At 38.0% G+C, this 10,869-nt stretch overlaps 1 long non-coding RNA gene across 3 annotated transcripts in view; it reads left to right on the forward strand.

The window, feature by feature from the left end:
- The window catches only part of LOC106559880, a 58,333-nt gene extending 53,565 nt beyond the window's left edge, over window positions 1-4,768 (forward strand). For all 3 annotated transcript variants that reach the window (XR_005371832.1, XR_005371834.1, XR_005371833.1), the window contains 2 exons: window positions 2,260-2,344; window positions 4,456-4,768. This is a non-coding gene — a long non-coding RNA (uncharacterized LOC106559880). The remainder of the gene's footprint in view (window positions 1-2,259; window positions 2,345-4,455) is intronic.
- Window positions 4,769-10,869: the final 6,101 nt, after the last annotated feature.

Genomic DNA, 10,869 nt, shown 5'->3' on the forward strand with positions numbered 1-10,869 from the left:
AATTTATTAAAAATAGAATAGCGTAAAGTAGTTTGAAAGCCTCTGCAGTGCTTTAACAATGAAAGAAACATCTCTGCACACTTCCAACATCAATTTATAGTTTGCTAAATACATAATTATGCTAAGTTAGAAAGCTACACAGAGTTATTTCTATCAACTGGGTTTAGCCATTGTTACTTAATCTTTCTTGCCTTTATGTACAGTTCTGAGAGCCCCTTCAGGGATTGCTAAATACGGGTTTTAGGGCAAGGAGGGTACAATGTGTAATTACCATCGAATTCTGGTGCCCACATGGTAAGAAGAGTAATATGCACCCCCCAGTAGTACTCCCTCACACACACAAATGTATTTCCCACTAGATACTGCCTTAACAAGCCTCCATGTACTCTGCATGTGTGAACTATAACATTAAAGAATTTCAAAGTTATAAAATACCAAGGACTGGCAGGACCTCCCAGTCTAGGTAGGATGGCAGGGCAGAAGCACAAGAATCCTGTAAGAGGTGATATGGTGAGCTGTGCAGGGTACCTGTGTTGGGGAACGGGAGAGTAGATCAGTGTGGCCTGGAGAATATGGGTTCAGTGCCCCCCATTACATGAATGACTGGAGAAAAACGTGATGCCTTTTACTGAAGGAGAGATAAGAAAGGGCTTGTCAACCTCCTGGATCAGGAATCCAAGGATGCAAGGATTTCTCAGTCCCCATTCCTACAGTGATACAGTGGATCTCAAGGAACTGTATACAGAGGACCCAGGAAACAGTATCAGCAACATGCCTTAGATGTATCTGATGCTGCCTATTTATCAGAGAATGTTCAAGGCCCTTACCATACGTTCATTCATTTAATCTTCACAACAGTCTCCTAAGATTGGTACATCACTGGCACCATTTTACAGATAAGGCACTGTAAACTGAGGCTTACCTGTAAACTCAGGTAAACTGAGGCACAGGCAGGTTTGGCAACTTGCTCAAGATCACCGTCCTTACTGCACTGCAGCAGTCAGCAAAGATAGGTTTATTTGAAGTGCTGTGGACATTTGGATTCGTGAATTAAAACAAACTCAGGGTTCCATTCCTTGACTTCTTCACTGTGGGAGCTCCGATGAAGACTTTTCATGAAGATGTAAAGGGCTTTGTGAGGGAGTGGGAGAAGGTGTGCATGTTATTGAGGTCTACAGAAAGTTATGTGCTCTAATGCAGGAGGAGGAGGTGGCTTACCCAGATCTCCTATGTTCTCAGCACAATACACAAACTAAAAACCCCAAAAGACACCAGCTCATGCTCTTTAAGCACAACCCAAGAAGAGTTTAACAAAAGATTTGGGGATAAGCTTTCTCATTCTCAGGGAGCACTCACTCTATAAAAGAGCAAATCATGTGGGGATTTGCTAGGTTGTCAGTTACCACCATGCATTTTAACTTACTGTAAAACAGGGTACCTTCCAGAAGCTTCTGCCACACTGTGGGCAGAATTTCTTTAGTTCTTCTAGTCTAGTTCCTGGGTAGGGTTTGCTCACTCTAATACATGGGATGAGAGAAGTATTTCAACTAACTCAAATCCAGAACTCAACATGAAGTGCTTGGAAATAATACTGTAAGATTAACCTTACCAAACACCAAAGAGTGACCAGTTTCAGAAAAACAAACAAACAAACAAACAAACAAAAAACTCTTTGATTTGTGATGTTTGCAATACTACCTTTACTGCATTTGCAACTGCATTTGCAACCTCACCTTTCCAACACACAACCCTCTCTTCCATGCCCCAATAAAAGAACAAGACAGATATGCAAATTTGGCAGCAAATTAATCAAAGTTCATTTCATTTTTGTAATTATTTCATGCCTGTTGTTGTTGGCTCTTACATAAAACATCCAGTCCCTCATTCAATTTATGACTATATTTTTACCTTTGTAGAACTCTTAATTTATTTGAAAATAAAGCATTTGAAGATAAAATATTCAGAGCATTATTAGATAAATTATTATTAAATTGACTTCTTCCTTTGCCAAACACCTTGTTCCTTTGAACAAGCTGAGCAATTTGTAAGAGAACATCTGCCTCTTGACCTGTATGTGTTATTCCCACTGAGGTACCAGTCACACAATGAGAAGAAAAATACAGATATAAATCTGTTAATCTTACCATATGAGTTGGTTACTTGCTTGTAAAACTACAACAAAGAGCATCAGAAAAGAAGAGAAATTTCTAGAGCGTATCCTTGTTAGATAAATGTCTGATAATATGATTATCTTTGTAGGACTTCCTGGGAATTGAGACATAAAACAACAACAACAACAACAACAACATACATCTTGTACTCAAGGAGCCTGTGAGTTCAACAGGTGTGTAACAACCTTAAATTTCAGACAACAGCAAGCCTATTTTGTGTTTATTTAAAATTCTTTTCATTCTATCATATCTATTTTATTTCCATCATATATGTATATCTGTGTTCTCCAAAGTGTACCTTCAGGAATGCCTTATCTTACATATGTTTGCATCCTCCATCACCTGATCATAGTAGGTCCTCAAAAATTTTTGGTAAAATAAAGCAGAATCTATCTTCCCATAAGTATGATTCTCTGTAAAGAGAAACCTGAAGAGCTATCTGTTGTTATTACAATCTGAACAAGATCAGGAATTGCAAATATATGATACATCATTTCTACTTTAGGATAATATAAGCAGATATGCTTTTTTTCCTGATTTTTCAGAGGAAAGACTTGCTTATCCTAAATTGATTTGTCATTCAAATACCAACCAACCAGCTTGTCTTTTTTGTGAATGTACTATTGTATAAAGACATTGTAATAAGACATGATCCCAGGCTCAAATATTGGTCATGCAGAGATGAATTAGGCATAGTTGCCAGCCTCATGCTACTGGAAAGGACAAGCCTAAAATATGTCAACAAATAATTATCTATAAAGATTATGGGAGATCAGTGTGAAAATAGAAGCCAAAAATGTATGAACCACTGGACAGAAAGAGTTCCAGGGACTTGATGTACCCACCCTAGTACCAACATCTGATCTCAGGAGCTGGAGCCAAAATACAGGAAAAAAGGAACATGAATCGATCTGGTCCAAGAGAAACCAATGGCTACTTGAAAACTCCTTTTCTTTTGCTTTCTTCCTTTTTTCCTTAAAAAAACAAATTATTAATGACAGTTGTGGAAAACAGAATACTCTGTGTTAGTTTGTCACTGATAGCAGTTGCTAATTAGAGCAATTAGTTTCACAGCGCTAATGTATGCCATAATAATTCTTACTAAAGAATAAATACAATAAAAATTTTTCTCAATTTCAGCAACTCCAAGATCCTGTTTTTATAGGTAAATGATTAAAGAAGCTATAAAAACATGTATGTCCAACATTAATTTGATACTAGACATGATCAGAAAATGATATCGTCATCTTCCCTACATATGGATTATCTCTTTATCTCTTCCATTTTATATCATTTAATCACTGACAGTGACCAAATGTATTACTATGTGGGTCGATTGTTGTATCTCAGGATAATCATCTATTATTTGGGGCTACTAATAGCCTAGTTAATAAGACCTACGGGAATATTAACAGGATAAGCAAACCACAACCAGGGCTACTCTGGTTCAAATTAAAATGCTGGGTTTTTTTGTTGTTTATCATTATGTGTGTTGAATATTGTGTCTTTACCTAAGGGATTATGTGAGGTTTGTAATATTTATAAAGAGAACAGCTACTCATCTCAGGGCCATTTCAAGAGTATGTATTATTTATTTCCTGATCTACCCCCTCCAATGTTCAATATCTTTTAAGAACTGTGATTAATAAAACATTCCAATTTGAACAGTGTGGGTTCTATTCACAAAACATGGTTATTCAGCCCATTTCTATGCAGACATCACCAGGGAGAGTACTTATCACCAAAAAATGCATAATCAACATCAGATATTTTGAATTAATGATTTTAGGGAGGAGGTTCATTAAACTCTTTGCTTCAGCCCTAAGTGGGACTTCTCAATTAAGTATGAAGGGATTGGGAATGAGAAGGGACGTGCACATTAAAAAATAGTGTGTCAAGCTCAGTTAAAGCTGTGCTAAAGCCTTTCATTCAAGATCTGTCAAGAAATCATTATCTTTTCTTTTTCTTTTTTTCTCTGAGTTTTTTTTTTTATAACTGAGGTTTAATGTATTATTAATAGAAGAAGAGGGATAAGGAACACTAGACTGTTATTGTGCAGTGCAGCAGCACTTTTAGGTCTGGGTACAAGCACTAAGAGGTATTTCTTCCATCTTTAATAAACGCAGATGCTGGAGGATGGGTCTGTGCTTATGCGAGCAAGGCAAAACAGGTCGGAGACACTGCCCTGCATGGCAGTGTATCCTTAGAGCAATTTACTGGGTTCTCATATCACAAAATCCATGGTACTGAATCTATAAAAATATTTAGTGTTGCTATGTTTCAGGCATCAAATAGCGTTTTACATTCTGTTTGGGGATGGAACTGAAATGAAGCAAGAGAATCCATCAGCGGGGTGTTAATCAAACACCTACCTTGTGCCCTCTACTGTTCTGCTTCAGAAAAGATGAGATGACTCCTATCCTCAAGACCACTGCCATCTGGTTGGATAACAACAGTGATGTGGAAGTCCACAGTTTGCCAGAGATTAAAGCTCAAGCCAAAAACAAACAAACAAACAAACAAACAAACAAAAACCATCCTGAGGGCACCTGGGTGGCTCAGTTGGTTAAACATCGGCCTTCTGCTCAGATCCTGATCTCAGTGTCCTGGGATCAAGCTCATGTTGGACTCTCTGCTCAGCAGGAAGTGTGCTTCTCTGTCTCCCTCTGTCTGCCCCCGCCTTGTGCCCTCTCTCTCTCTCAAATAAACAAAATATTTTTTTTTTAAAGAAAAAACTCTTGCATTCCTTCTTTGCTGACCTCAAAAGCTCTTTATGGATATGCTGAGGCTGGTATAAAAGCCCCCTTCTCCCACACCCAACTCTTACTGAATAGAATCTTAAAAGAATTTGGATTCCTTTTATCCAATCACCCAAAAAATGCTTAAATGATTATTTTCTCTAGTCCATCAACATCAAATTCCTTTAACCTGCTTCTATTTACATATTACTCTGTTCTGAATATTGAACAAAGGAAGCCCTCAGGTATTTTGTAGCCAAATGTTTTATCTAAAAATGCTACTGTAATAATAGTTTTTTTAATGTGCGGATTTAATATCTGCAAAAAAGTATTTTAAAAGTGCTTCCTATGACTGTCTCATTGCATATACATAATAGTGTGAATTATTGTAAGTAAACATGTTGTTATCATAATAATTTTGATATATGAGTACAATGAGTCCTTGACCAAGCTCTCATTGCCAGTCAATAGTGGAGGCAGGGCTCAAGCCCAGTGCTCAGCCCCTCTGCTCTGCTTCTCTAATGGTCTAGCAGATGTTTTGAGGATTCCCTTGAACTAGTCAAAGAGAAACTTTTTTAAAAATAACTTTCTTTGTACAGCCATTATGGAGAACAGTATAGAGATTCCTCAAAAAATTAGACATATAACTACCATGTGCTCCATCAATCCTGCTTCTGGGTATATATATTCAAAGGATAGGGAAACAGAATATTAAAGAGATTTCTGCACCCCCATGTTCATTGCACCATTAGTTACAATAACCAAGACAGGAAGACAACTTAAGTGCCCATCCCTGGATGAATGGATAAAGGAATTATACATACAATGGAATATTATTCAGCAACAAGAAAGAAAGAAATCCTGCCATTTGCAACAACATGGATGGGCCTTGAGGGCATTATGCTAAGTGAAATAAACCAGCTGGAGACCAGACAGGTTGGTTGCTAGGGGCTGGAGGTAGGGGATTTGGGAGAGGCTGGTTAAAGGATCCAAACTTTCAGTTATAAGATGAATAAGGTCAGAGGATCTAATGTATGACCTGATGATTATAGTTGATAATACTATATTATGTAATTGACATATTAAGAGCCTAAAACTAAAATGTTCTTAAAAAAAAGATAAATATGTGAGGTGATGAATAGGTTAAGAAACTTCAAAATGTTTATGTATATCAAATCATCATGATATGCATTTTAAATATGTTACAATTTTATGTCAATTATATCTCAATAAAGCTGAAAAATACTGTTGCATCTTTACCATAAAAATAAATAGATAATACTTACTGGCAAAATTAAATATTCAATATTGATATATTTTACATACAAACAAAGGCCTGCCAGATTGTAACAGATGCTATGACATAGCTTCCATAAAAGGGAAAAAGAGATTTTACACTTAGATCAAAGCCCTCTCACTCACTTGACACAGGACTAGTTTGTTTGTTAAATAGTAACATTTCAGAGAACTGGCCCTGGGGCAAATTTATCACAGGTAAGATTATCTAGTTTTTATTATTATTATTTTTTTATTTTTAGTTTTTTAGTTTTTATTATTTTAGGGATGGTCTTCCTCAGCATCCATTTTGCCAAACGACTTTAATTTAAAAATTCAACTAATTTCCTGCATTCAGTGAGAGTATTCACCCCTTCTCTGGTGCTGAGGATTTAACACAGGATGGTAAACAAGAACATCAGCTTTTGGCCGAAATGAATGTGGCTGGAGAGCCCAGTTGAAATCAATCACAGGCACAGCTGGGATGCCTTGGAGCTGTCAGGAAATGGAATGGAGTCAGTGTTGCTTTGGAGAGCTTCTGACCTGGAGGCCAGGGCCCAGCAGCATGAATCCCTTAGGGCTAACCCACAGCTGAGTGGTTTGATGCCCAGTCACTTCAGCACTCCTAGAGAAGGTCTTGATCACTATCATTGAACAAGGCTACACTGGCATGAGATCCAGTGTAAAATACACACATAAATGTCTATCAACCTTCCCACTTGGTCAAGTTTGCATCACCCTGTCACACGGACACATGCATGAGACTGGGCAGGAGGGAGACTGTCTGCCCACCCCTTCACGTTGGATGTTCTCTTGCTTTAACTGGTTCTATCAGTTCAGCCACCACTTCCGACCTTCCATGGGAACACGGCTCATATGGCACAGGAGGATTACATGAGCAGAAGAGGCAGCAAAAAAATATTCAAGTCTATGATTGTAGATTGCTTTTGTTTTCAGTTAACCTAACTCAAAATAAAACAAATGCAAATTTCCCATGTTCTTCTCCCCTAAGACATTGAAGAGTTTAGAGGTAAGTGGAAGCCCAAGTCAAGATCTATAGACCATCTAGTAGCCTTGAGTTATTTCTTTCCCAAAGCTAATTCTGTTAACAAGATGATTTCAAGTGAGTAAGGGACAAGTGGAGCTAGATAAGGAAATATAGGTGGAGGGCAATGGGATCAGGCTCACAAAAATCCCAAAAATATGGAAGTGAAAGGAAACCAGAGATAAGAGACAAACCCAGACTGTCTTGTCCTAGGTTTCAGAGGTGGGATCTTATTATAAAACAGCTACTTGAGACCAACAAAGAATCATCAGACCTTATAAAGGAAGTAAGCCATTGAAGGTGTTATTGCTAGTCCTTACTCAATGGTGCTATCAGTAGAGATGTTAAAAGGATTTAGGTTTCCTGGTTGGCTTTCAATAAAAGACCAACCCTTATAAGCTCCCAGTGGCAACCCTGTTTGGACCCCTCTCACTCTTGACAACTTTTTCTATATACTTGCTTAATAAACTTTATTGCTTTACTCACTCTCCTTTGTCTGTGAGATTAATTCTTCAACTCCATGAGACAAGAACCTCGCTCTTCCACTTCACAAGGGGATACTATTTCTTATCCATCTTCTTTTCCCAAGATCCCAGAAACTGACCCACTAATTCTAGTTCCTGTTCCCACTTGCTTTTTCACCCAGGCAAACTTACTTCTGAGTCTCTGGAAAATACTGAAGACACACATTTATTCATTCACCAGATATACTGAGAATCAACTACAGCCTGGCCAAGGCTGGTTTCAGATTGCCTCCTCCCAAAGACCCTTCCCATCTTTGTGCTAAGAAGCAAAAGTGGCTGGAAAAACAGTTTAAAAACTAGACCATTTCTGAAAACTATGTACATTTCTTTTTTAACTTTTCTACATAACTCCATAATAATATATTATTGGACTAAAAACTAAATATATTCTTATTTACAAAGACACTTTCACTATGGAAAAGAGCAGTAAGTTATATACTCTAGCATTTATAATAACAAATGCCAAATCTTGGTGTATGTATGTGATTGCACTTCATACCTGAGACAGGATTGTTGACTTGTATAGATAGTAAATAGGATTTGTAGGTGTTCCTGGGAGGACAGATGAACTGAGCATGGAGGAGGAATAACCAATATGACTGGAAATTCATAGTCTTGATGAGGATGGACTCTAAGACCCTCAGCTAATGGACAGGGCTGAAGTTCAAGACAAACTTCACAAACTTTGCTAAGCTTATTCCGTACAAGCTTGCTTGTTTCCCACTGAACCACTCAATGCTATATTCCTAGGCCCTATTTTTGTTTGTTTGTTTGTTTGTTTTTTGCATATTTTTTATTGGAGTTTGATTTGCCAACATATAGCATAACACCCAGTGCTAAGCCCATCAAGTGCTCCTCTCAGTGTCTGTCACCCAGTCACCTCATCCCCCCATCCACCTCCTCTTCCACTACCCCTTATTTCACTCAGCATAATATCCTCCTGTTCCATCGACGTTGAAGCAAATGGTGGGTATTTGTCATTTCTAATGGCTGAGTAATATTCCATTGTATACATAGACCATATCTACTTTATCCATTCATCTTTCGATGGACACCAAGGCTCAACTCTCCAGAGTGTAGAGATAGAGGGAACATTCCTCAGCATCTTAAAAGCCATCTACGAAAAGCCCACAGAAAATATCATTCTCAATGGGGAAACACTGGGAGCCTTTCCCCTAAGATCAGGGACATGACAGAGATGTTCACTCACACCACTGCTATTCAACATAGTACTAGAAGTCCTAGCCTCAGCAATCAGGCAACAAAAAAGAAATAAAAGGCATTCAAATTGGCAAAGAAGAAATCAAACTCTCCCTCTTTGCAGATGACATGATACTGTATACAGAAAACCCAAAAGACTCCACCCCAAGATTTCTAGAACTCATACAGTAATTCGGCAGTGCAGGAGGATACAAAATCAATGCCCAGAAATCAGTGGCATTTCTATACACTAACAATGAGACTGAAGAAAGAGAAATTAAGGAGTCAATCCCAGTTACAATTGCACCCAAAAGCATAAGGTACCTAGGAATAACCCTAACCAAAGAGGTAAAGGATCTATACCCTAAAAACTACAGAACACTTCTGAAAGAAATTGAGGAAGACATAAAGAGATGGAAAAATATTCCATGCTCATGGATTGGAAGAATTAATATTGTGAAAATGTCAATGCTACCCAGGGCTATTTACACATTTAATGCAATCCCTATCAGAATACCATGGACTTTCTTCAGAGCGTTGGAACAAATAATCTTAAGATTTGTGTGGAATCAGAAAAGACCCCAAATAGCCAGGGAATATTAAAAAAGAGAGCTGGGGACATCACAATGCCAGATTTCAGGTTGTACTACAAAGCTGTGATCAACAAGACAGTGTGGTACGGGTACAAAAACAGACACATAGATCAATGGAACAGAAATGGACCCTCAACTCTATGGTGAACTAATATTCGACAAAGCAGGAAAGACTATCCACTGGAAAAGGGACAGTCTCTTCAATAAATGGTGCCGGGAAAATTGGACATCTACATGCAAAAGAATGAAACTAGACCATTCTCTTACACAATACACAAAGATAAACTCAAAATGGATGAAAGATCTAAATGTGAGACAAGAATCCATCAAAATCCTAGAGGAGAACACAGGCAACACCTTTTTTGAACCCTTTTGGAACTTGACCTCAGCAACTTCTTGCAAGATACATCTATGAAGGGAAGGGAAACAAAAGCAAAAATGAATTATTGGGACTTAATCAAGATAAAAAGCTTCTAGACCCCATTTGAATGACACTTTCACAGCACTGCTTCCTCTGATCCTAATGTGCTGGTGGGTTTCCTTTTTTGAATTCCCATATTGGGTTTATAGCCCATTTATGGCCTTTATCATATGTAAATAGTTACATGTATCTGTCCCTGGTTCTATTGATAGTAAATTGTCTGATGGCGGGAACTATCTTATATTTCTTATATGCTCAAACAACACTTGCCAGATATATAAATGATTTGAGAGGTATAACTTGTTTCAGTGAAAATTAATAAGCATAGAGTGCCTAATTTCAAGACCAAATCGGGAGTTACAGAGAATAAGTTTCATAGAGGCAAAGATCTCAACATATTACCTCTTTAAAATAAGATTCCAGGGAAGGCCTGGTGGTCCAGCGGTTTAGTACCGCCTTCAGCCCGGGATGTGATCCTGGAGACCTGGGATCAAATCCCACGTCAGGCTGCCTGCATGGAGCCTGTTTCTCCTTCTGCCTGTGTCTCTGCCTCTCTCTCTCTCTCTCATGACTCTCATGAATAAATAAAATAAAATCTTAAAAAAAAAAAAAAGATTTCACTTTAGAAGAAGAGCAAGTGGCACTCCATTCAGCATTATGTGTCCCACCCAGCAGGGACTATGTTGCAAATTATTGACAATTATGGTGAAAGCCTGAACTAAGAGGTTATTCTTTTTCACCAAACAGGCTCAAAAGAATACAAAACTATAGCACATGAGACTGTCTGATTTAGTAGTATGGGGGTGAGCAAAATGCCAAAGGATGACAACCAGGTTGCTCGCTGGTTGAGAAGCTAGGAAAGTATCATTCATTGGGTCAAGGAACATAAAAATAAAATCACT

This window comes from Canis lupus, chromosome 17 (genome assembly GCF_011100685.1).
Source record: "Canis lupus familiaris isolate Mischka breed German Shepherd chromosome 17, alternate assembly UU_Cfam_GSD_1.0, whole genome shotgun sequence".
Classification (NCBI taxonomy): domain Eukaryota; kingdom Metazoa; phylum Chordata; class Mammalia; order Carnivora; family Canidae; genus Canis; species Canis lupus.